The sequence below is a fragment of the Geotrypetes seraphini genome, chromosome 3 (assembly GCF_902459505.1).
Source record: "Geotrypetes seraphini chromosome 3, aGeoSer1.1, whole genome shotgun sequence".
NCBI classification, from domain to species: Eukaryota; Metazoa; Chordata; class Amphibia; order Gymnophiona; family Dermophiidae; genus Geotrypetes; species Geotrypetes seraphini.
In genome coordinates this window covers 263,616,249-263,640,437 of record NC_047086.1, presented here as the reverse complement: position 1 = coordinate 263,640,437, position 24,189 = coordinate 263,616,249, and positions in this window count along the sequence as shown.

Sequence of the window (24,189 nt, the reverse complement as noted above, 5' to 3'; positions counted from 1 at the left end):
TGATAGGACTGATTTTTCTTTACCTGGTGATGCTCAGTACAATAGCATACAAATTATGTGCATGCTATTCATGCGGAACAGCCCAGTAGAAGGCAGAGGAACTGTGCCATGGGCCTGCTCAGAAAAGCAAAGCTTAGGCATAGCTCTTCCCCCATCCCTCCTGTCAAAATTATTCTCCTGCCATTGCTCTCCCTGCCAGCTCATCTGAACACAGTAGGGGAATCCCCCATCAGCTGAGTGGCACTTACAGGGAGAGCAGGAGCTGCCATAGAGAATGACACAATGAATGTTACCCGTGGCTAGATGTGGCTAGCCGAGTGTAACCCGCTGAAATGGGGAGAAAAAAACTGGTGCCACAGGTACAGGGACAAGGCCATTCCCTACCCCATGGAGCAGTGAATGGCCTTGTCCCTGCACCAAAGTATCTGCCATGTTGCTTCCCTTCCCAGTCCTCCTCATGATCACACACTCACTCCCTCCCACCGGCAGCAAAAAAAAAAACCTTATCTGGGCATCTCTTCCCTTCATTTAGCCACCTTCCTACCTTCCCCTCACCTTCGCAGGCGCTCTTCTTTCTGAGGTATCCAGATATGGTAAACCATTCTCACAAGTCCTGTGCTTGACTGCCCTAAAGCTTCTCTTCTGATGCACTTCCTGCTTGCATCAAAGGAGAAGCTTTGGGGCAGTTGCATGGAACTTGTGAGAATGTTGCCGCATCCAGATACTCAGAAAGAAAAAAGTCTGAAGAGTGCCCACAAAGGTGAGGGGAATGGAGGAAGATGGCCTGATGAAGGGAAGAGGTTGAATGGTGCTGAAGGGAAGTGGAGGGACAGGGGAGCAGATGCTGGTTGGAAGGGGAGAGTGAGAGAGGGGAACATATGCTGAAAGTGGAGAGAGAGGGAGCAGATGCTAGAAGGAAGTGGGGAGGAGCGAAAGGGGAGCAGACACTGGATGGGAGGGGAGAGAGAGGCACTGAAGGGAAGTGGAGGGAGAAGGGGGAGCAGATGCTGGTTGGAAGGGGGGGAGAGAGAGGGGTACAGGCACTGAAAGTAGAGAGAGAGGGAGCAGACACTAGAAGGAATTGGGGAGGAGAGAAAGGGGAACAGACGCTGGATGGGAGGGAACAGAGAGAGGGGAATAGACACTGGATGGGAGAGGATATAGAGGGGAGCAGAATCTGGAAGAAAGTGGAGAGGAGAGAGCGAGCACATACTGGATGGAAGGAGGGGATAAAGAAATAGAGCACATGCTGGATTGGGATATGAGGATCGATTTAGTGAGATACCAGAAAGGGTGAGGGAAAGAGGTGGCAAGCTATAGGGAGACACAATGAAAGTGAAATTGAGGACTGGAAAGTAAGTGGACAAGAGGTAGAAAACAAATTAAGATGGAAGAGCAGAAAAGGAAAGGAGAGGAGAGAGATATACCAGAGCATTGGGGGAGAGGCAGGAGACAGATACCAGATCTGAAGAGAGGAAAGGAAAAGAAAGATTCTAAAAACTACCTGGGGGAGGGAGAGATGGAAGGGAGAGATAGACAGTTTCTGGTAGAGGCATAGAAATAGAGCAGATTCCATAAGGAAGAGGCAGAGAGAAGGCAGTGAATAGCAGGAAGAGAATGACAAGAAGATGAGGAAAGCAGAAACCAGACAACAAAGGTAGAAAAAAATATATATATTTCTATTTCTTTTCTTGTTTTAGGATAAAGTAGTATTGCTTTAAGATAAAGTAGCATTGTAGCTGTGTTCAGTATAAAACTATTCAAGGCTTGTGTGGATGGGATCAGATGGTTTGCAGAAACGGGGCATGGATGGGGACCGAGTTCGTGGGGATGGGGACCGAGCTCATGGATACGGGACAGGGATGGGGACTAAGTTCACCATGTCATTCTCTAGACTGCCGGCTCAGCTTCAAAGGACTTTTAATTTTGTTTTTGTTACTTTTATGGGTGCAGCTGCTGTGCATGTGTTGTGTGCTGCCATACAATTTTGTTTCCAATTCCTCAGAAATTGGGAGTGTTCCCATTTGTGCATCACAAGGAAAGCTCATTAGAATACTAAAGAGCTCCTTGTAATACATTTGCATAGGGTTCTCAGTGGCTGCTACAAGGATCGCTAGCAGCCACGGAGAACCCTTTTGTGCATCAGGAGGAGAGTTTTCCATGCCAGTATGATTTTAGAAGCTTTGCTTGACTTCTCCACATATAAATAGCAATTGCTGAATAGATTGGATACACATGAAAATGATGATTTTAGTATAATGATATTTGCATTTGAAGATTGGCTGTAATAAAGGGGGCAACCTTAGGGTATTGGTAGGTCAATAATTATGCATGCATTTTACTTTTAATAATGGGAATATACATATTTAAAAATATAACCATGTTGGCTTTAGCATCACTTCTAAAGCATGTAAATCTTATTAATTGTAATTTCTTGTTAAATTCTGTTTAATTGATGTGAACCGCCTAGAACTCCCTGGGTATGGCGGTATACAAAAATAAAGTTGTTATTATTATTATTATGTATAAGCTTCTGCAAAATGCTCATTGTAGCTGGGGCTTGAAACTGCTGATTGAGGGTACTTTGTAGAGCCTTTTAAATATTACATTTTATCTTTCAGGTCTTTGCTTCTTAATTGGCTGCACTTATATGTAGAATGTTTGGAATATGGTTCATAAATTTAGTTACCAGTACTTACACATGCAAGTAGGGAAAATTTGCATTTACAAGTATAGTTGCAGGCATTTAAATATGTGGAGGCTGCCAAATGATGCTGCTCTTGAAATCAATGTTCCACTTTTCTTTCTGTTATTATTCTTTTTTCAAATGAAGACCACTAATACACATCAACCAGCATCTTTTCCAGCCATATATCAACAGTGTCTAAACTCAATAATTGAGCCATACTGGGTCAGACTGATGGTCCATCTAGCCCAATATCATACTTCCAGAAATGGCCACTCCAAGTCACACGTTCCTGAAAGAATCCCAAATGGACAGTAGTGGCTTTGCCCATTTCTATTTCAATTGCAGACTATGGACTTTTCCTCTAGGAACTTGTCCAAACTTTTATGAAACCCAGATATGCTAACTGTTACCACATTCTCTGGTAACAAGTTCCAATGCTTAACTATTATTTGAGTGAAATAAATATTTTTTTTTTTTTTTAACTATTACCATGTAACTTCATTGAATGTTCCCTAGTCTTAGTACTTTTTGAAAGAATAAACAATTGATTCATGTTTACTATTTTACACCACTCAGGATTTTATAGACCTCTATCATATTCCCCCTCAGCCATCTATTTTCAAAGCTGAAGATCCTTAATCACCTAAGCCTTTCCTCATTTGAGAGGACCACATTCCCTTATTCATTTTGGATACCATTCTTTGAACCTTTTCTAATTATACTATATCTTCTTTGATATATGGCAATCAGACTTGCACATATCAATTTCTGTATAACACTTCCTCCCTGATCTGGCCTATTATTATATTGTAGTTTTATTCTGCCTTTATGACATGGAGGGGCATAATTAAAAGATACGTCTAAGTCCATTTTGGGCCTAAATCGTTAGTCGCCCAAAGTTGGCAATGTCTAAAATCCATTCCTGAAAAATACATCCAAAATATTTTTTTTTTCAAAAATTTTCTAATTATACATCCAGCCATTTGATCATCCAGACCGCTAAGTCGTTTATCTTTATACCCCATTCTCGACCAAAAATTGGTCCAAGTCTAAAACGCCTAGAAAAAGACCTTTTGGATGTGGGAGGGGACAGCAAAGTGATGGACTGGATACCCAGACATGGCAACACAGTAGTGGGGCACCTTACAGGGTACTGCTGTGAACTTCACAAAGAGGTGCCATATAAACATCTCACCAGAACTCCCTTATAGGTCATGGTGAGCCCCCTAAAACCTACTAGACTCACCTGTCTACAATCCCAATAACCCCAGACTACTTAAGCCACCTATGTGCTGCTCTACTAGGCTTTCCTATGCCAGGATGTTCTGGAGGCAGGTATGTATGTTTTTATTCTGATTTTTATGGTGTTGTGGAGGGGGGGTCAGTGATCACTGGGGAGTATGTGTGGGTCTGTACTTTGTGTCTGCAGTGATTATCTGGTCATTTTGGATACCTTCTGAGCACTTAGACCTGCTTTTACATTGCCTAAGTCACAATGTACAAGTTCCATCCAGGCAGCCTCGTTACACTTTTGATTATATTTGCAGTATGACTAAGTCTAGGTCAGCCCACTTCCCTCTCAGATCCCACCCTGACAACTCTCCTAAAATGCCCCTTTCAGCTCTGGGCGTACAGCAGCACTGAAGAGGCCTAAGCTGTTTTTAAATATAGCTAAAACCCGTGCCGATTTAAATGGGATTTTAGATGTATTTCCATTTCGATTATGAGCCCTCTATTGTTTTATTGAGCTTGTAAACTACATACATAATACCAAACTAATAAACAACAGAAAAACAATGCACAAATCAGAATTACAACATTCAGACTGGAAAAACAAGGCAAAATATTTTGTGGTATTGCTTCATTTATCACCCCTCTTGAGAGCTCAGACCTATAATTGATTGTTGAAGCATTGCTTTGTCTTACTACTGATATTAGTAAGATCATTGTTATGGGTGATTTTGATCTTTGATCTAATCAAGCTGTAAATCTATCTCAGGTGAAAGAGATTTTTTTTGCTACGCCTTTTCTTTGTCTCACACAAATTGTCCATTCAACTACACATGTGAAGAGGTCATAATTTAGACATCATTTTCATTAAGGATTCCTTCTTACAATCTGAATGTTTCTTTGGATCTTAATGTTAGGAAGATACCTTCTTCTGATCAATCTGTATGCAGGTTCAGAGTCAAGTAATTAACTCCATGATTTTAGGAAAGGATGACTAAAGAAAGGGGTTTGATAATATTGCTTATAAATATTTCTAAGTGATGTGCATAGTATAACAAATTAAAAACAGGGACAAGATCAGACAAGGACTAACCTGATACAAAAGGGACAAGGGGTAGAACTACAATACTTCGGAAAATTGCGAGCCATGGAATCGAGGGTGAAATACTCACTTGGATTAAAATCTAGCTGAAGCATAGGAAACAGAGAGTGGGGATAAATGGACAATACTCGGACTGGAAGAGTGTCACCAGTGGGGTGCCGCAGGGCTCGGTGCTTGGACCCGTGCTTTTCAACATCTTTATAAATGATCTGGACATTGGTACGATGAGTGAGGTGATTAAATTTGCAGATGATACGAAGTTATTCAGAGTAGTGAAGATGCAGGGGGATTGCGAAGATCTGCAACGTGACATAATCAGGCTCGAGGAATGGGCATCGACATGGCAGATGAGGTTCAACGTGGATAAGTAAAAAGTGATGCATGTCGGTAACACAAATCTCATGCATGAATACAGGATGTCCGGGGCGGTACTTGGAGAGACCTCCCAGGAAAGAGACTTGGGAGTTCTGATTGACAAGTCGATGAAGCTATCCACGCAATGTGCGGCAGCAGTGAAAAGGGAGAACAGAATGCTAGGAATGATAAAGAAGGGGATCACGAACAGATCAGAGAAGGTTATCATGCCGCTGTACTGGGCCATGGTGCGCCCTCACCTGGAGTACTGCTTACAGCACATGAAGAAGGACACGTCCAGCCATTTGGACAAATCAGAATTACAACATTCAGACTGAAAGGGTCCAGAGAAGAGTGACTAAGATAGTTAAGGGCTTGGAGGAGCTGCCATACAGTGAAAGATTAGAGAAACTGAGCCTCTTCTCCCTCAAACAGAGGAGATTGAGAGGGGACATGATCGAAATATTCAAGGTGCTGAAGGGGATAGACTTAGTAGATAAAGACAGGTTGTTCACCCTCTCCAAGGTAGGGAGAACGAAAGGGCATTCTCTAAAGTTGAAAGGGGATAGATTCTGTACAAACGTAAGGAAGATCTTCTTCACCCAGAGAGTGGTGGAAAACTGAAACACTCTTCCAGAGTCTGCCATAGGGGAAAACACCCTCCAAGGATTCAAGCCAAAGTTAGACAAGTTCCTGCTGAACAAGAAAATGCATCGGTAGGGCTAGTCTTAGTTCTGGCACTGGTCTTTGACCAGAGGGCAGCCGCGTGAGCAGACTGCTGGGCATGATGGACCACTGGTCTAACATAGCAGTGGCAATTCTTATGTTCTTAATAATAAAAAAGAAACAAAATGTGAAATACAATTAGGTTTGCAAAAGGAAATGTCTCCTGTGATTTCAAAGGAAAGATTCTTATTCCTTGAAGAATGAAGAACTTAGCGCAGAGATTTAATTTTTAAAGGCATCTTTATACAAAAAAGACTTCAGTGAGCTCTTGAATCTACCAAGAGTCAGTTCTCCTCTAAGGAAAGAAGGCAAAGTGTTCCATAGTTATGGTGCGTATGTTGAAAATATCTCATTTCTTCTGGTATTAATAATTTTTAAGGAGGGAATTGTGAGCAAATTTTGATCAACAGACCGCAAGGTCCTAAAGGAAGTGTATGGAAATAATAATTTGTTGAGGAATGCTGGAAGATTTGATTGTCGAATTTTGAAATAAAGCAGTGTAATTTTATATGTTATACGATGCTAGTAGTATAATGGGTACACCTCATGTCAAACTGATTGACAGGTGAGATAAGATAAGGATCGACCAATCAGCGTTCACTTCCGGGTTAAGCCCCGCCCATTGTCCCGCCTTAGTCTCCACCCATGGCCCCGCCCCTCCCATAGGAATGAATGGTGGTAGCCCCGCCCATGGCCACACCCCCACCCATAACCCCACCCCTCAAGCCCCGCCCCCGCCCCTGTCCCCACCCCCTCAAGCCACGCCCCCACCCATGACCCCGCCCCCTCATGTCCCGCCCCGGAAATGCACTTTTGATGACATCACTGGAAATGGGGGCGTGTTTAACCCCAAAAATACGCTTTCTGATGACATCACCGGAAATGGGAGTGCCTGCCCCTACCGGAAATGCGCTTTTCTGATGACATAGGCGGAAATTGGGTAAATGACACGGCGGAAATGCGCTTTTCTGAACACGTAGGCGGAAATAGGGAAACAGACTTAGTCAAAACCCCCACCCAGAAAAGAAGCGTCTTTATTTTAACAGTTTTTAGTTAAAAGACAGGGTTTAAGAGCTCACAGATAGAGCAGATCACAAAACAAAAGGCATTCACAAAATCTTTCCTGTTTTTAAAACAGAGTAGGGGCAGAAACAAACGAGAAAAAAAAAAAAGTTGCATTTTGCTTTTAACACCCTTTTCAGTAGGAATTCTGAGCTAATGGTTAATGGGTCAGCTCCCCTATTGTCATGGTAACAGCTGATAAGACCCTTGCAACACCCCTCCCCCTGATAAAACCAAGGGGAGAGATGTGGAAGTGTGTTTAAACATGTCTGAACTTGTCCCGGCCCCCTACTGTTGTCTTAACAATCTGAAAAAAAAAAAAAACACAAAAGCAGATGTCACCTAACAGGGCTCTGTTAAAAAGGCAAAAGTCTTTATTGAAGCAAATTTATTATGATCCACACGCGGCAGGAAGCTATGGAGGCATTAACCCTCTACTTCAAGCGGCTAAAAAGAGTGATATAACAGCCCGGAGAAAAGATGTGGTGGATTGGGTCACCGGTCAAAACGCATACAATTTACACAGACCGGCTAGTATCCATTTAAAAAGAAATAAAACAATTGTGTCGGAAGTTGACAGACAGTGGCAAAGTGACTTAGTCAACATGTCAGCCTTTGCCCCCTTATAACAACGGTTACAAATACATCTTAACGGTAATAGATAACCTGTCAAAATATGCACGGGTTGTTTCTTTAAAAACAAAAACCGGTCATGAAGTTACCGAAGCCTTTGAAACAATATTTAATTTAGGGCGTACACCTGAAAAACTTCAAACAGACAAGGGTAAAGATTTTTTTTTTTAAATAAGTCTCTGAAGAATTTATTAAAACAAAAAGGTGTTAGCCATTTTGTGACCCATAATGATGTTAAAGCAGCTGTAGTGGAAAGATTTAACAGGACTTTAAAATCCAAAATGTGGAGATATTTTACAGCCCATAATACCTTTACTTACCAAGACGTCCTACAGGCTATAGTGCACATCCGTATGGGAACACGTTTCCTGTTGCCGCACGTTGGCACACGCACGGCACAAAGGAAACATAAGTTTACACCCCACCCTGACAGGTAACACCCCGGAAATACGTTTTCTGATGACATAGGCGGAAATAGGGTAAATGACGCGGCGGAAATGCGCTTTTCTGATGACATAGGCGGAAATTGGGTAAATGACGCGGCGGAAATGCGCTTTTCTGAACACGTAGGCGGAAATAGGGAAACAGACTCGGTCAAAACCCCCCACCCAGAAAAGAAGCGGGGTTTAAGAGCTCACAGATAGAGCAGATCACAAAACAAAAGGCATTCACAAAATCTTTCCTGCTTTTTAAAACAGAGTAGGGGCAGAAACAAACGAGAAAAGTTGCATTTGCTTTTAACACCCTTTTCAGTAGGAATTCAATGTCTGTCACGAAGGCTCGTAGATTGAGTTACTTTCTTAAAGATCGTGATGTAGAAAAAGAGGGTTACCCAAAGACCGAAAAACTGTACGAATCAGACAAAGAAAATATGGATCCCTTTAACACGCAGGTAACTGAAAAAAAGCCTACCAAGAGGCCTCGTAACTTTCTTAAAGACTGTAATGCGGAGAAAGAGGGTTACTCACCGTCTGAAAAACCGATTGACTTGACGGCAGATACCGGGGAGCATACGCACGAATTAACAGATTCTGAAATACAAGAGTTTCCAGATGCTCAAAAGCTATATGATTCAGACATAGAAAATGAAGATGTAGGCTATGAACTACCAGAGGATAATGCTTCAGATATTGAATTTTATGAAGCCGCTGCTGAAGCCGAAGCAACAGACATGTTGGAAAAGCCAGGATCTTTCACGGTAAGAGAGAGAGAGACACACACACGCACTTTTTATTACCAGTGGTCGTTGAAGGGGTTTATGAAGCTGTATGTGTTCATGTGTTTTAAAAAGGAAAATTTATTTCTGTATGTTTGTTTTTTTTTTGTAGGGAAGTGGCGGATCTTCACGATCACAGAAACCTGTGGACAAGGCGTACATGCCGATGATAAATCTATCATGTTTGTGTTTTTTCTGCTCGTTTCAAAGAGAACCGGCGGGGAATGTGCGTAAACCTGAAGATTCTTGTGATTATGGACTGTGGACCGGCATAGGCCTTTCCAAAACACCAACAGAACTTAAATCAGTTATAAAGGTCGTTGTATACTGCATTCTAAATAAATGTCTGCAAGGCGTGAAGGATGAAGATTGTGGAGCCTGCTTAATACGTGCTGGGGGGCAAAAACACCACGATTGCTTGATATGGGGACATAAGAAAATACAGCAGAAACTCAAAAAAACTTGTGACATGCTATGCCTAGGACGTGTGGTAAATGTAGTCACATTTGTAGGCTATAAAATGAAAATATTGATGCTTTGTAATGAAAACATTAATATAATCATTGATTTAATCAGAGATATTAAAACCTCTATAAACGGGCCACGGCTACTCAACAGATTGGTCAATGTCATGAGAGATGGTACATATGTAGAGATTGTAAATGATTTAATCCGTGACACCGATTATAAATCATTCTTCAAAAGAAATGCTTTTTAAAACATGTTTTGTTTTTTTATTCTCGGGATTGTGGGAAATACAATGTGTAATGGTATGTTTGTTTGTATAAAAGTTTAAACATTTTATTGTTGTAAAATAAAGATTTTCTTAAAAAAAAAATAAAAAATATAAAATGTGTGGTGTGTTTTAGAAATGTATTATCAACCCAAACTAAAACAATAGAAGGTGTGACAGGTTATAAGGAACTAGGTTCTAGACACGTAGGGGTCATTTTGGTGTCTAAATTGACTAACCAAGACAAACAAGTTCTATCAGAGGTCTTAGACATACAATAAAGCCTTTGTGAACGGATAACCTCTATAGAGGGGATTGTAAGTGTATAAAATAAACTATGAGAAGACCAGCAAGCATTCTGGTTTTTGTGGGTGCTACGCCGGGCCCCCGGATACATCAACTGCTAACATGGTGTGTAGAAAAGGGGCTTTTATTTTTGGTTTTAGGGATATCGTTTTTTCTTTCTCTGAATCTATCATTGCATTTAAAAACAGGAACAGGGATCTGATGGTAGAAATAAACTATCTCTTACCAGAAAAAGACAACGGATATTAAACAGTAAGTGACAAAAGTATTATATGGCACATATGTTGGTTTTTAAAAACAGCATGTACAAAACATTCTTTTTTCGTTATGATTAGACCAAGAAACGGCTGGAGAGCCTACACCTTCTACATCGACATGTTCTAACCAACAACCGGCTCCTTACCGGAAGCCAAAAGATAAACGAAATAGTAGGTATCCTGGTTTTGTAAGGAGACTAGGGTTAAAAGAAAATGTCATTACTTTTATAATGGTTGATGGGGAAAAAGTATTAACGGTTATGCTATGTTATAAATTGTAGATCGGGAAAATGTTAGAAAGTCACAAACAGACACCGTGAAGCCGACAGAAAAAGTTTAACAGCACAGAAGCACAGCCGGACAGCACAGAAGAAGGAGAATGTTATGAAGTTGATAATTATTCTGATAGCAGCAAAAAGTGTCAGAGGATGGTTCAAATAAGGGTGCATTAGGTCCTTCTGAAGATTCAGAACCAATCAACTATGTCCAATTTGTGAAAAGATGGGATCGTAAACTGGACAAGTTTCATGGTGTGCTTTATTCAGAAGAATTTCGTTTCATTAATTTAGACAGGATAACATCATTAAGTGATGCTCAAAATGCTATACGCCAAGGCATCCAACATATCCTGGACGATGTTAACAGCAGAGTATCGCCCGGTGACTACGTACAAGTGCACCTACATTCGTCACTTTTTCACAACTCCTTGTTTTCTGGTAAATTAAATCCCGAATCGCTAGATGCTGATGATTTCTTAGACCAGGTTGCTAAAATCCTTCAAAGTCACAGAGAAATACAGGTCTGTGATTTATTCCGTGTTGTTGTACTTGTAATAAGAAACAAGGGTGGTGGGGGGTCGTAGGGTGTTAAAATCTATACTGTTTAGCCAGATTTTGCAGAAAAAAGGATGTATTTAATAGATTTGAATAACACAGGTAATAACCTGTGTTTTGCCGGTAGCCTTACAGCCCTTATATCCCCCGTAAAACTCACAGATGCTGAACTGTTAATAGGTGCTGAAAAGCTACATAATGATTTGGGGTGGTCGGTACATAAAAAAGTCATGCTCGATGATGTAGAAACCATAGAACAACATTTAAAGATAAATATAAGAGTTGTGTTTTATACAAACTCTTGGTGTTGCTTTAAAACATCAGACCAGCCCATTTATCCAAAAAACGGTTTTCTTATCGCTACATGACGATCATTTCTACGGCATAACCGATGTCAAAAAATTCTATGGTGAGCGTAATTTCTGTACTTTTTGCCAGAAGCCCTATAGTCACGACCACTCCTGTACATTATGGTGCCGTCTTTGTTCGACACAGACATGTTTGAACAATGACGGTATACAGCAGAGGTGTCCTAACTGCAAGATGTGTTGTCGCTCTAAAGACTGTTTAGATAGACATACGCAGCTGGCGCAGAAAAAAGAAGTGGAGTGTTTATCTAAAACACTGTGTCTGAAATGTGAGTCCTATGTGAACGAAAAAACATAAATGTAAGGGTAGGATGTGTAAGCTATGCCGTGAACCCTTAAGCGGTGATGACATACACTTATGTTTTATGACACCCATCGATAAACTCAAAACATCTGAAAAGTATATTATTTACGATTGCGAGTGTATGCAGGAAACAGGCTGGCACATTCCTAATTACATATATGCCGAGGACTTGTACGAAACAAGAAAATGGGAATTCAAGGGTCTAGAGTGTATTTTTGCTTTTATACAGGTTTTTTTGTGACAAAAAAATTTAAAGACTATACCTTCATAGCCCATAATGCCAAAGGCTATGACGGGTATTTTGTTCTTAGCCAACTGTTAAAGGAAAAGATGGACACATTTTTTTGAATGTGATCATTTTTATAGATGCATTCTGGATTAACTGTAATCGTCTTAGTTGTTTCTGAGTGATGGTTTTATACAATGAGTTACAGTAGTCCAGTTTAGAAATTATAAGGGAGTGAATAAAGGCATTAAGTGCAGCTGGTTCTAGGACCTTTGCGATTGACCTTATCATATGACTGCTATGGAGAGAAGTTTTTAAATTATCATTGCTGTGTTCTACAGCTTGGTTGGATGAAGGGCACCTCTAATTCATGGAGTTGCATGGAGTGTGTGACAGTTGGTCTTAGGAAGAGGTGATAAGGAAAATCAATAGGAGGATTTTGAACTTGTGACCTGTGTATTTGAAAAAAAGCTATCTGCACTTGGGTCTCCAAGGAAACCAGAGAGGACCTGCAGACAGGCAGGTACCTCTGAAGCTGTCAGGGTCCCAACCATTGGGTTCTAGCAGTTTCTAGTAGCCAAAAAAAATGTGAGAAGCCAACATAAGAATATAAGAAGTGCCTCTGCTGGGTCAGACCAGAGGTCCATCGTGCCCAGCAGTCCACTCACGTGGTGGCCCAACAGGTCCAGGACCTGTGTAGTAGTCCTCTATCTATACCCCTCTATCCCCTTTTCCTTCAGAAAATTGTCCAATCCCTTCTTGAACCCTAATACCATTCTGTCCTATCACACCCTCTGGAAGCGCATTCCAGGTGTTCACTACCCGTTAAGTGAAGAAAAACTTCCTAGCATTGGTTTTGAATCTGTCTCCTTTCAACTTTTCTGAATGCCCTCTCATACTTGTAGTTTTCGAAAGTTTGAAGAATCTGTCCCTCTCCACTTTCTCTATGCCCTTCATGATCTTGTAAGTCTGTATCATGTCCCCTCTAAATCTCCTCTTCTCCAGGGAAAAGAGCCCCAGTTTCTCCAGTCTCTCAGTGTATGAAAGGTTTTCCATACCTTGTATCAAATGCATCGCTCTCCTCTGAACCCTCTCGAGTATCGCCATATCCTTCTTAAGGTACGGTGACCAATACTGGACACAGTACTCTAGGTGCAGGCGCACCATCGCCCGATACAACGTCAGGATAACTTCTTTCGTTCTGGTTGTAATACCCTTCTTGATTATACTTAGCATTCTATTCACTCTCTTAGCGGCCACTGCGCACTGTGCCGTCAGAATCATTGTTTGTCCACAATTACCCCCAAGTCCCTTTCTTGGGTACTTTCACTCAATAACATCCCTCCCATCGTATAGCTGTACTTTGGGTTTCTGCTTCCTACATGCAATACTTTACATTTCTCTACATTGAACTTCATCTGCCGTCTTGTCGCCCACTCCCCTAGTTTGTTCAGGTCCCTTTGTAATTCCTCATAGTCCTCTTTAGTCTGAGCACCACTAAATAGTTTGGTGTCAGCTGCAAATTTTATTATTTCGCACTTCGTCCCTGTTTCTAAATCATTAATAATATATTGAATAGCAGCAGTCTGAGCATCGACCCCTGCGGAACACCACTCGTGACTCTCCTCCAGTCCAAGTAGTGGCCCTTTACTCCTACCCTCTGCTTCCTACCCGCCAACCAATTCCTGATCCATCTGTGTACGTCTACTTCCACTCCATGGTTCTTTAGTTTCCGAAGTAGGCGTTCATGGGGTACCTTGTCAAGCTAGCTCTTAGATTTCCTAGAAGGTGGTCTCTAGAAAGTGACCTCATTACAGAGGAGTTTTAAGCCCTTGTAGTTGGTGGAAAGTTTGTCTTTTCATCTGATCTCACCAACTGACCAGTAAAAAATATGATTAAAAGGTTTGGCTTCTGTTAGAGTCCATCATCTGATCATAGTAACTGGAGTTTGCAAAATAGAAATAACAACTCAGAGTGAAGGAGAGGGAGAATCTTGTACATAGTTGGATCATGTTCTGAAAGCAACTGCTCACTGTTCAAGAGTGTGCCTCTGCCATATTTCAAGAAGAAGTAAAGCTGGAGTTTTGGATTTACCTATGGTGTGGTCTGCTTTATTTTTGGAGTGAAAGAAGTAATCTGATGCAAGCTAGCTGTGGAGCCCAACCATGGAAGTTAGCTCCTGCTCTGGTCTCCAACAAATAAAATACTTTATGAGCCCTCTGCCAGCATCCAGGTAAACAGGGGGTACAACTATTTATTAAAGGAAGGTCAATAAATTCTTATCTTTCTCAGTTTCACTGGTTGGCTATTACAAAAATATAAATGTTCTGAAAGTTTGTTTCACTGGTAGATAAATAGTATACGTACTTTTTTAATTGAAAGCTATTTATTGCTCAAAGTATAGGAAACAAGATTCTGGATCTAGAAGCTGTGATGGAAGAAGAGGAGTTGGATATAGTGGCGATCACGGAGACGTGGTTCATGGAGAACCATGACTAGGATGTAGTTATACCGGGCTATAATCTGTTCAGAAAAGACAGGGTAGGAAGAAAAGGAGGGGGAGTAGCATTACATGTTAAAGATCATATTAAAGCCACACAATTGAAGGATCTACATGGCAAAAAAGAGGCACCGTGGATCAATTTGAAAAGAAGGAATGGTGAATATATTTACATTGGTGTGATATACAGGCCTCCTTCATAGATGGAAGTAGATAGATATTTAATAATAGACATTCAGAATATACCATATTTTTCGCTCCATAAGATGCACCTGACCATAAAACGCACCCACCTCTAGAGGAGGTAAAACCAATAAAAAAATATTCTGAACCAAATGAGTGTGCCCTGTACCCTGTCCCCGCTCTGGTGGTCTAGTGGTAGGCCAGGACAGGGTACAGGGCACATCTAGTGGTGGGCACATCTAATGGAGGGCAGCCCCAATCCAGCCTGCCCCCAGCCAACCTGCCCGCCCCAATCCAGCTCGCCCCAAGCCAGCCTGTCAGCCCCAGGCAACCAGCCATCCCCAAACCAGCCAGTCCACCCCAGGCCAGCCAGCCTATCTCAAACCAGTCAGGAAGCCCCATGCTAGCCAGCCCACCACAGGCCAGTCCTCCAGCCCCAAACCAGCCAGGCAGCCCCAGGCCAGCCAGCCAGCCCCAAACCAGCCAGTCAGCCCCAAGCCAGCCAGATCCAGGCCAACTAGCCAGCCATCCCCAAACCAGCCAGCCAGATCCAGGCAAACTAGCCAGCCAGACAGCCAGCCAGACAGCCCCAAACCAGCCAGCCAGATCCAGGCCAACCAGCCAACCCCAGGCCAGCCAGCCAGAACCCCCCCCCCCCCAGGTACCTTTCTAAAACACCACCCTCCCCCCCGCAGGTACAATTTTTATAACTCCCCTGTACCATTTTAAAAAATCCCCTGCCGCAAGCCCCTTTTTAAAACATCCCCCCCTACATGCCTGCCGCCGCACCTTTATAAAAAAACACAAAACACCCGCTGGTGCACCTTTTTCACACACACCCCCACAAACACCCGCCGCCGCACCTTTTTAAAACATCCCACCCCCGCAAACACCCGTCGCCATCGTACCTTGTTAAAAACATCCTGGTGGTCTAGCGTGATTCCTCTCTGATAGCCATCTCCTATTTCCCGGACAGGAGCAGTGGAGATCAGGTGCGAGCTTTCCACGCTCCTGTCTGGCCCTGCGCTGCTTTCTGATTGGCTGCTGTCAGTTCTCGCGGGATGCTTGCTGGGGGGATGTTTTTAAAAGTTGCGGCGGTAGGCAAGTGGGGGATGTTTTAAAAAGGGGCATGCAGCGGAGGGGGGATTTTTTAAATGATACGGGGAGTTAAAAATTGTACCTTCGCTCCATAAGATGCACCGAGATTTCCACCCATTTTTGAGTGGAAAAAAAGTGTGTCTTATGGAGCGAAAAATACAGTATCTAAAAAAAGGGAAAGTCTTGCTAATAGGTGATTTTAACATGCCAGATGTTGATTATTGTATCCCTATTGCAGAGTCTTCTAGAAGTAGGGAGATTCTGGATTCCTTACAAGAACTGTTCTAGCAGTTGATAATGGAACCCACGCGAGATGTGGTCATACTGGACTTAGTGCTTACAAATGGAGAAAATGTTTATCCCAGGACAAGCAGGCAGGTATTCTCACATATGGGTGATGTCATCGACGGAGCCCAGGTGCGGATGCATCACAAGCAGACTTGCTTGAAGAAACTCAAAGTTTTGAGTCGCCCGCATCGCACATGCGCGAGTGCCTTCCCACTCAGCACAGGGCGCGTCTCCTCAGTTCTCAGTTTTCTGTGGAGCCGAGAAGTCCATCTTTGACTCTCTGCGTTTAACTTTGTTCACTTTGTGCCTTCTCTCAACCGTGGTTTGTGTTTTTTCTTCACAAATCACTGTTTTATTTTATTTCTTTTATTTTAGTTAAAAAAAAATAATAATAATAATTTTCTTATTCCGTTCGTTTTCCGGGACAGGCAGCTTGGCCGCAGCCCGAGGGCTTCGACTTTGCGGTGGCTATTTTTCCATCTATGTCCCGGCCTGCTACAGGCTTTAAGAGGTGTAGCAAGTGTCAGCGCGCGATCTCTCTTACGGACCCTCACGGACGCTGCCTCAAGTGCCTTGGGCCGAAACATCATCCTAGGTCGTGCCTGCCTTGTCAAACACTTCAGCCTCATGCTTTCAAGCGTTGTTGCATTCTAGTGGACAAGCTTTTCGAGATGGAGTCTCCTACTGATCCCTCGACTTCGAAGGCCTCAACTTCCATCGAGGCTTCTTCTGCACCTACTGCTTCCACCTCAAGCCTCATCAGACCTTCCTCGTTTGCAGCGGCTCTTGCTTCGACATCATCTGCTGTATCTTCCCCTGTTTCCACAGGTCAGATAGCTCAGCAATCGGTTCCACCGGTGGTGATTAAAGTGTCCAAGACTCCTAAGTCGAAACACACTCACACTACCTCGAAGGAACCTCCAGCCAAAGCAGATGGTCCAGTTTCAGACACAGATCCATCCTTGCCAGCTTCTTCCCAGACCATGTTAGAGAAGCAGTTTATTCAGTTCCTTACTAACATGGGACCTAAACTGCTTCCTCTTATCCAGCCTGGGCATTCAGCAGACTCCCGTGAGGTCGAGCCACTTCCTTTGCCCCAGTCTGAACTTCCACACTCTTTGTAGGGAGCAGAGTCTCTGCGAGTGTCTGGTCTGCCATCCAAGCATGAAAAGCAAGGAGCAGAGTCTTTGAGAGTGCATCGAGGTTTCTCCATCAAGCCTCTGGAGCTTCGATCTACAGTCTCTAGCCCTATTCATACATCAGCATCGGCTGCCTACGTCTCTGAGGCGAAATCTCCTCGATCCTCGAAATCTGGTTCCAGACACAGTTCTCACCGACATTCGAAGCCTTCATCGAGGCATCCTTCCAGGCATCGTTCTTCTCAAGACAGACCATCTTTCTTGAAGCCTCGATCTACTCCAACCTCGACCAGACCACCGACTCCTCATTTGAGGTCTCCGATGCCGGACCTCGAGGATGTTCCTGTCTCGATTGCCTCGTCCAAGTCACCAGGTTTCTTTGATGCCTTTTTCCCTGCTGTAGCTTCATCTTTGACACAGGCTGCCTCGAAGTCCTCAAGTCCTTCTCGAGGCAAAGCTTTGGCAGATCAGCTATCAATCTCGTCTTTCCTGCAACAGATGGCTGTAGACTTGGATGTTCAATTGGATACTGGCTCCAAGTATTCTAAGGAGTATCTAAAAGTCATGCATCTTCCTCAACCTCTGGCAGAGTGTCTTAAGCTTCCACTTCATAAGCTTTTGAATCATACTTTTGGTCGATGCATGGAAATACCTTTTTCCATACCAGCTGTTCCAGGAAAATTGGACTCTAGGTATAAAACTGTGCATCGCAAAGGGTTTGACAACTCACAGTTATCTCATGAATCCCTGCTGGTTGAATCCTCCTTGAAGAGATCCCATCCTTCCAAGGTCTATGCCACAGTTCCTCCTGGAAGGGAAGGGAAAACTATGGACAAATTTGGACTTCGCATCTACCAGAATGCTATGATGTCCTCTAAAGCACAGTTCTTCAACCGCCGGTCCGCGGACCGGTGTCGGTCCGCAGGAAATTTTTGCCGGTCCACACAGGGACGGCAAGATTGACTCACTTCAACTTCCTGCCGGTCCGCACAGGGCCGGCAAGATCAACATGTGAAGCGTGCGCTGGGCCGGAGAGATCTTGGGGAGCCTCCGACAGTGGCTTTCTCCCCTCTCTGCAGCTCTCCTTTACTTCCCAGCGCAGCGATTAATGAAGGCAGCCTCGGGGCTTTTGCTGAGTCGCAGCTGCCTCTGATGATGCAACTTCCTCTTTCCTCAGAGGCGGCGCGACCCAACAAAGGACCCGAGGCTGCCTTTGTTAATCGCTGCGCTGGGTAGTAAGAAGAGCTGCTGGGAGGGGAGCAAACCACTATCAGAGTCTGGGAAGCTGCTGGGCAGGGGAAAAAAGGGACAGCTGCTACTGGAGAGGGAGAAGGAGAGATGCTGCTGGGAGGGGAGGAGGGAAAGGAATCTGGGAAGCTGCTGGGCAAGGAAAAAAAGGACAGCTGCTACTGGAGAGGGAGAAGGAGAGATGCTGCTGGGAGGGGAGGGAAGAGAATTACTGCTGGACAGGAGGAGGAGGGAAGGGAGAATGAAAAAAGGAAGGAAACAGCTGGCAGAGAGATTAGAGGAGGGGAAGGGGAGACACAGGCATGAGAAAGTAGAGAGATTGATGATAGGAAGGGGTCAGCAGAAAAATAAGCAGAGAGGAACAACGATGATAGATCTGGTGTAGGAGAGATAAAAATGAAGAGAGCAGTGAAGCTGTAAAAAGGAGGGAGGGGGCACAAGCCGGATGGAAAGGGGAGAGGGGCATAGAAAGAAGACAGTTATCATATGGAAGGGGGAGAGGACAGACAGTGGATGGAAGGGGCAGATGCTGGATTGAAGAGACAGAGAGGGCAGACGTTGGAAGGAAGAGAGTGAAAAGAAGATTGAAAGCAGAAACCAGAGACGACAAAAGGTAGAAAAAAATAATTTTATTTCTATTTTGTGATTAGAATATATCAGATTTGAAATATATATCCTGCTAGAGCTGGTGTTAGACATAACTGGGGACTGCAAAGCCCAGGCAGTGCTTCTTTAGCTTCCAGCTGGCTTAGGGCGCTCTCTGACCAGGGGGCAGTTGCCCTAGTTGCACTCCCCTAAAACTATTCCTGTCATGTGTGACTGCAGTATTCTGTTAGCATGATATTTCTGTGTAGCATTCTGTAATAATTTGGCTTGTTCAGTTTTCTTGATAGTAGAGGGGATATATGTGAAGGGGAAGGGAGACAGGGGTTTTGTTGATCCTGCTCTGAATTATTTGTATTTATAAAATGACAATTGTACAGAATGTTGTTTCTTTTTATACTTTAATAAAATACATTCAATATAAAATCATAACTGAGGCTTGTGTGGATGGGATCAGATGATTTGTGGGGACCGACTCGCGGAGATGGGGCGGAAACTGGGTTTTTAAATTTTAGTCCTAGTAGTTTGCCGGTCCACAAAATAATTCTTTTTTTTCTGCCGGTCCATGGGTGTAAAAAGGTTGAAGAACACTGCTCTAAAGTCCTCAATTATCATTTTTATTTCATCACTTACTTTGAATTTCTTCTTTCTCTTCTACCAAAGTTTTTGGCTTATTTGGATAACCAAATGCATTTTGAGTTTCAAGTCATTGCTTCTTTCTCTCAATTATGTCTGCATCTCCTCCAATCATCTTATGATGCCTTCGAGTTGTCTGCCCGAGTGGCTGCTTGATCTGTAGCTATGCGTCATCTTGCCTGGCTTCGTACCATTGACATGGACTCTAATCTTCAAGACTGCTTAGTTAACATTCCTTGTGAGGGCAACGACCTCTTTGATGAATCCATCGAGGCAGCCACCAAGAAATTATCTGACCATGAAAAATCATTTGCTTCTATAGTCAGACCTAAACCAAAGCCAGCTCCTGCTAAGCCTGCATGCCCTGCTGTTATCTATCAAAGGCGTTTTGCTCCAAAGCCGGATCCTTATACTCGCCCTCCTCTGAAAAAACAACAATCTCAGAAGCAACAGAAACCCCAACCTTCTGCTGCACCTAAGGCTTCTCAGCCTTTTTGACTGTTTACAACAGAACATAACCTCCATCGTTTTGTCTCCGACTCCTTTTCTCCCTATTGGAGGTCATCTCCATCATTTTTGCAACTGATGGGCAATGATTACATCCGACCTCTGGGTGCTTACTATCATCAGGGAAGGATACTCTCTTCATTTCACTCAGGTTCCACCTGAGCTTCCTCCAAGAGTGTATCCTTCCAATCCATCCTAGGCCACCCTTCTTCTTCAGGAAGCTCAAGCTCTGATTCATCTCCATGCCATTGAACCAGTTCCCTTGGAACAGCAGAACAGGGATTTTTACTCCTGTTACTTCCTTGTTTCGAAGAAGACGGGCAATCTGTGGCCTATTCTGGATCTCAGGGCTCTCAACAAATTTTTAATCAAAGAAAAGTTTTGAATGTTGTCCCTGGCATCTCTTTATCCCCTTCTCGAGCAGAACGATTGGTTATGCTCTCTGGATCTCAAGGAGGCCTACACTCATATCCCCATTCATCTGGCCTCCCATCAATACCTCAGATTTCAGGTGGGGAATCTGCATTTTCAATACAGAGTACTACCCTTCGGCCTGGCCTCGTCTCCCAGAGTGTTCACCAAGTGCCTGGTAGTGGTAGCGGCAGCTCTACGAAACCATGGTCTTCAGGTATTCCCCTACCTAGATGACTGGCTCATCAAAGATTCCACATTTCAAGGGGTTATTGTAGTGACCCAATGGACTACCTGGTTCCTACAAAGTTTGGGATTCGAAATCAACTTTCCTAAATCTCAACTTCAGCCCTCTCAGAATCTACAATTCATTGGAGCTGTCCTGGACACTGTCCAACTCAGAGCATTCCTTCCACAACAACATCTGGAAGCTTTTCTTCAACTCTGTCACACAGTGTCTTCCCGCTCTTCCATCTCAGCGAGACACATGATGGTACTTCTGGGTCACATGGCCTCCACAATACACGTGACTCCCTTTGCCAGACTTCACCTCAGAATTCCTCAGTGGACCCTGGCATCTCAATGGACGCAAGTTTGCGACCCTCCTTCTCGACACATTTCAGTCACTCCTTCCTTGAAGAAGTCTCTCTGTTGGTGGATGCTCTCTTCCAATCTTTCCAGAGGCTTGCTTTTTCAAATTCCCTCTCATCAGAAGGTCCTTATGACAGACTCTTTGACCTACGCTTGGGGCGCTCATTTCGATGGTCTCCGTACTCAAGGCCTCTGGCCCAGTACGGATCATCTGTGTCATATCAATCAGTTGGAACTCAGAGCGATTGTCAAAGCTCTCCATGCTTTTCAACATCTGCTTCACGACACAGTAGTTCTCGTTTCGACAGCCATGTATTATGTCAACAAACAAGGAGGGACAGGGTCTACTTCCCTTTGTCAAGAAGCTCTGGAGGTTTGGGATTGGGCAATCCGCCACAACACCTTCCTCAAAGCTGTCTACATTCAAGGGGCAAAGAATTGCTTGGCGGACAACTTGAGTCATCTACTGCAACCTCACGAATGGACTCTCCATTCCTCGCCTCTTCGCCACATTTTTTCACAGTGGGGAATGCCACAGATAGACCTCTTTGCAGCTCCCCACAACTACAAACTGCCTCAGTTCTGCTCCAGGATATACTCTCCTCACCGCCTCGAGGCAGATGCTTTTCTTCTGGAATGGACAAATCTTTTCTTCTACGCATTTCCTCCATTCCCTCTCATTCTCAAGACTCTGGTCAAATTGAAGAATGATCATGCCACCTTGATTCTAATCACTCCTCAGTGGCCGAGACAACTCTGGTACTCCCTTCTACTTCAACTCAGCAGCAGGGAACCATACCTTCACTTCCTTCTCTGCTTACACAGAGTCAAGAATCTCTGCTTCATCCAAACCTGCAGTCTCTACACCCGACAGCCTGGTACCTCTCAACATAACCTCTCTTCAGTTTTCTCAATCTGTAAGAGACATTTTAGAAGCTTCTAGAAAGCTTACAACTAGACAATGCTAACACCAAAAATGGACTAGATTTTCTACATGTTGTTTATCTTATCATAAGGAGCCTCAGCATTCCTCCTTATCTTCTGTTTTGGACTATCTTTTGCACTTATCCAATTCTGGCCTCAAGTCTACATCTATATGAGTCCATCTCAGTGCAATTGCGGCTTTCCATCAACCTATTGAAGGGAAACCTCTCTCTGCTCATCCGGTGGTTTCCAGATTAATGAAAGGACTTTTCAATGTCAAACCTCCTCTCAAACCACCTCCTGTGGTTTGGGACCTCAATGTTGTCCTTACTCATCTCATGAAGCCTCCATTTGAACCAATTGATAAGGCTCATCTGAAGTATCTCACTTGGAAAGTGGTGTTTCTCATTGCTCTCACTTCTGCTCGATGAGTCAGTGAGCTGCAAGCTTTAGCTACTGGCCCACCATTCACGGTGTTCCATCATTACAAAGTTGTTCTTCGTACTCAGTCGAAATTCCTACCTAAAGTGGTCTCAGAATTTCATCTCAACCAATCCATCGTACTCCAAGTGTTTTTTCCAAAGCCTCATTCTCACCCTGGAGAATAAGCTCTTCATATGCTGGACTGTAAACGTGCTTTGGCCTTCTACTTAGAACGCACCAAACCACACAGAACTGCTCCTCAACTTTTTGTTTCCTTCGATCCAAATAAGTTGGGACATCCTATTTCTAAGCGTACCATCTCCAACTGGATGGCGGCTTGTATCTCTTTCTACTATGCCCAGGCTGGATTACCCCTTCACAGTAAAGTCACAGCCCGTACAGTCAGAGCAATGGCAACTTCAGTAGCTTTCCTCAGATCTACACCTATTGAGGAAATTTGTAGAGCTGCTACTTGGTCCTCGGTTCATACCTTCACTTCTCACTATTGTCTGGATACTTTCTCCAGATGGGATGGACAGTTTGGCCAAACAGTATTACAAAATTTATTCTCCTAAATTGCCAACACTCCCACCATCCCATTCTGGTTAGCTTGGAGGTCACCCATATGTGAGAATACCTGCCTGCTTGTCCTGGGATAAAGCACAGTTACGTACCGTAACAGGTGTTATCCAGGGACAGCAGGCAGCTATTCTCACAACCCACCCACCTCCCCTGGTTGGCTTCTCTGCTAGCTATCTGAACTGTGCTGGGTGGGAAGGCACTCGCGGTGCGGGTGACTCAAAACTTCGAGTTTCTTCAAGCAAGTCTGCTTGTGAGGCGTCCGCATCTGAGCTCCGTCGATGATGTCACCCATATGTGAGAATAGCTGCCTGCTGTCCTTGGATAACACCTGTTATGGTAAGTAACTGTGCTTTCTGATGTTACAGTGGGTGATCATCTGGCATCCAGTGATCATTGCATGATATGGTTTAATACTAAGATGAGTATAGAGAAATCTCATTCAAAAGCAAAGGTTCTAGACTTTTTAAAAAACTAACTTTGTTTGGATGGGGGTTTACATCAAGGAATTGTTGTCTGGGTGGGAACGTCTAGAACAGGGCTGCCCAAGTTCGGTCCTCGAGATCTACTGGCAGGCCAGGTTTTCAGGATATCCACAATGAACATGCATGAGAGAGATTTGCATACCAAGAAGGCAGTGTAGGCAAAGCTCTCTTATGCATATTCATTGTGGAAATCCTGAAAACCTGGCCTGCCAGTAGATCTTGAGGACCGAACTTGGGCAGACCTGGGCTAGAAGGAGTGGAAATGTGGTGGGCAAAACTGAAAGGAGCTATTGTAAGGGCAACAAACCTTTTTGTGAGGCAAATATGTAAAAGTAAGAGAAAAATAAGGCCGCTTTGGTTCTGAAAAGTAATAGCTGAGAAGGTAAGGAATAAGAGGTTAGTTTTTATAAATTTCAAAAGATCGCAGAAAGAGGAAGACAGACAAAGATATCTGGAAATGTTAAGAGAGGCTGGTCGTGTAGTCAGGAAAGCAAAGATGCAAATGGAACAAAAAATAGCTGACACGGTAAAAGGG